General features: G+C 33.1%; 1 long non-coding RNA gene across 1 annotated transcript; it reads left to right on the top strand.

Annotated features, from left to right (window-relative positions):
* The first annotated feature begins 224 nt into the window (after nucleotides 1–224).
* Nucleotides 225–2,899, top strand: LOC114459669 (uncharacterized). Its single transcript, XR_003673447.1, has 3 exons — nucleotides 225–401; nucleotides 2,127–2,273; nucleotides 2,871–2,899. It is a non-coding gene; the product is annotated as an uncharacterized LOC114459669 (long non-coding RNA).
* The last annotated feature ends 228 nt before the right edge of the window (nucleotides 2,900–3,127 follow it).

The raw sequence follows: 3,127 nt of genomic DNA, 5'->3' as shown, positions 1-3,127 counted from the left end.
GTAATCCAGGGTTAGTCAGGTCACACAGAGAGGAGGGGCTGAGCAATTAACCACCTGTACCTGTGCTGCCTTTACTGAACCTGGGATTTTCTGCCCCCCTGCTAATGGACACACTCAAAGGTGTTGTTACATTTTATGTTTGTATTTGGCTCATGTTTTATTTTAAGAGTTATTTAACTCTTTAATATGAGTCATTTCAGTTGGTTAATGACTGTGTTAAAGGACACAAAGCTTCAATTTAAAACAAACTGCATATCTCAGTTTTACCAGTAGGAGGCAGTGTGGTGCAGTGTTTCTTTCATGAACTCTCTTTGTTAGTGAACTCGTTGTTTCCTCAGTTTGCTGAGTCATGCTGTACTGAACAGACGTCGTATTCCTCATCTTTTCTCCTGTTTACACAGGTTTGTGAAGTTTGAAAACATGTCAACATGTGTAAGAATGTGGTTCAACACTAAAAGACAAGCTAAAACATAATTGAAAGGTAGTTAAAGAATGTTTTTGTTAAGAAGCAGGTACTTTTAAACTGTGTTACGTGCAGGCCAAAATGGCATTGCTGATCATAATGTGTTTGTGGTTACTACAAAATAAGAGTCTGGTTTAAGTTATTGCTACAGTACATTTCACTCAGTAATAAATATTGTGTTTCTGGTAAAAATGTAAATGTTTATATTATTAGGTTGTAGTCATTGCTAAACATGTTGAATGATAAAAGTATATAAAAGCTTGTAGTTGTTTTAACAAGGAAACACAGATAAATATGTTTATTTTTGATATTATTTTAATAGTTTACCTGAGGTATATTTGAACTAAAGGTAAAGTAATTCAGGGCTGAAAGAAATAAATTCTGTTTAATGGCTGAAAGAAAGTTCATCTATGCAGTTTTACACTGTTCACACTTATATGGTAATGGTGATTTGTGTACATATGTCTATTGTGTGACTGAAAATGATGTTATACAGAGAAAAGACAGTCAGTAAAAATCAGAATCAGAATCAACTTTATTGGTCAGGGGTGAATGAATACACACGAGGAATTTCTTTTGGTGCCCTGTGCTCTCTCAGGTAGTATAACATTAAATAATAACAATCAACTAGAATAAAGAAAAATAAATAAAATAGAGAAAAGAAAAAAGAAGTATAAACATAAATATAAGAGTAGTTAGACTAATATGTGCAAACTAAATAAAAAATAACAGATAATAATAATAGTAATAATAATAATAATAATAATAATGAAATAAAATAAGAATACAATAATAATAATAATAAGATAATAGTGCAGTAGTGCATTGATGAGTAGTGCAAATAGGTGAACATTTAAATGAAAAAGTTATGTCCATGAAAATGAATTCATTTTAAATATTGATGAATAACAGAGAATATGCTGAGTGAAGCTGCTCTGAACAGACGTACTGTCGTCTTCCTCATGTTTTCTCCTGTTTACACAGGAACTTCATTAGTTTATTTGTCTTCAGTCTGAGACCTTTAACACATGACAGAACTTTACACAATAAAACATGTCATTTTTAAATAGACTTTTCATAATTTGTTTAGATAAAATCTAAATTAAATTTTTTAATTCTTAATTTTTGAAGGTGAGTATAAACATGACAACAGTATAATGCACATTATAGTAAATTATTTTCCTTTTTAAAAATCTGCATTTTATTATTAATATATTTATAATATAATTAAATAATTAAATTAATTAATTATAATATATATATATATACCCAACTCCCATGAGGAAAGCCAAAATATGTCAGAAGGTAAGCTTTATGTTTTCTGAGTAGATTCTCACATGTTTTTTAAATTAAAAAAATTCCATTTGACTTCTGGGCAGAAACACACACACACGTATGTACGCACGCACATACACATACATACGCACAGAAACACAAGCATTCACACATACACAGAAACACACTCACATGCACAAACAGTCACATACACAGAAACATATACACTCACATTAACACACTCACACATTACAAACACACTCATACAAACATGCACGCACACACACACACACTCACACGCACATGATTATTACATTTCTTGCACACAATGAAATATGTTGAGTTATTTTCATGTATTTTACATTGGTATATTTCTATTCATTTACAGGGTGCTCAGGAGGTGGACGTGGTAATGTGGAGGGAGGCAGCCATCCTACCATTGAAGCTCAATGTGAAAGTCACATTAACCCATCTCAAAGGTTCGACGGGAACCTATGGCTTCAGGCTTCATACAAGTAACCATACTAGTATGAAGGTAAACATTGAAAAAATAACCTTTGATCCCTTTTACATGATTTTACACTGAAAAGAAAAATAGATGAAAAAAAAACAAAAAAAAAAAACTGAATAACAATAACAGCAGAGCTAAAATGGTGAGATACGTACATATAGTAAAGTCAAACTTAAATGTACAATCCTTATTTGATGCAATGTTATTTACATTGCAACAAATAAGGATTGTTTCATGGCAAGTATATTTTCAATCAAACATGAGCATTTCACTAACTGAATCAAAATCAGAAAATATCAGCTGTGCAGTCAGAACACCATGAGAAAGAAGGAAAGAGAGAGACTTCAGAGGGAGATACATGCTTGGAGATCATTTACTATTAAAAATGGTGGACTACAATGGTCCAAGATGAGTTGGTTTTAGACTGATGTGTGTTTCACAATAGGAGAGTGATGATGTAAGGATTAAGGAAGTGGGATGGCAATCATCAAATCCAACCCAGGCCATCACTGTGGGATGTTAAGCAAGTCCCTTAATAACTGTAAACTGCAAATGTTTTGTGTTGCTTTGGATTTTTGTTCTGACTGTACTACAACGGTGTGATTGTCTTCTTTTCTTAAGGGAGAAGAAGTGTCCAAGTCGGAGGTGATTGTCAATGCCTCTCGTAGCAGCAAGACGGACGGAATGTCAATTTTAACGCTCAAGGATGAAACTGAAATCACAATCCCTGAAAAAATGTGGAATCCGTTTGATGATCTTCTGGACCGGAGCCCAGTAACAGTCGTTATTGTCACAAAGGAAGGGGAAATCATCAACGCTACTGTTATGAAGATCAGGAGGAATAAAACCACACACACGCACACAGTTATTGTTAATAA

Source organism: Gouania willdenowi, unplaced genomic scaffold, assembly GCF_900634775.1.
Source record: "Gouania willdenowi unplaced genomic scaffold, fGouWil2.1 scaffold_333_arrow_ctg1, whole genome shotgun sequence".
Classification (NCBI taxonomy): domain Eukaryota; kingdom Metazoa; phylum Chordata; class Actinopteri; order Blenniiformes; family Gobiesocidae; genus Gouania; species Gouania willdenowi.
Note: the sequence above shows the minus strand (reverse complement) of the source record. Positions and strands in the feature narration are given on the sequence as shown.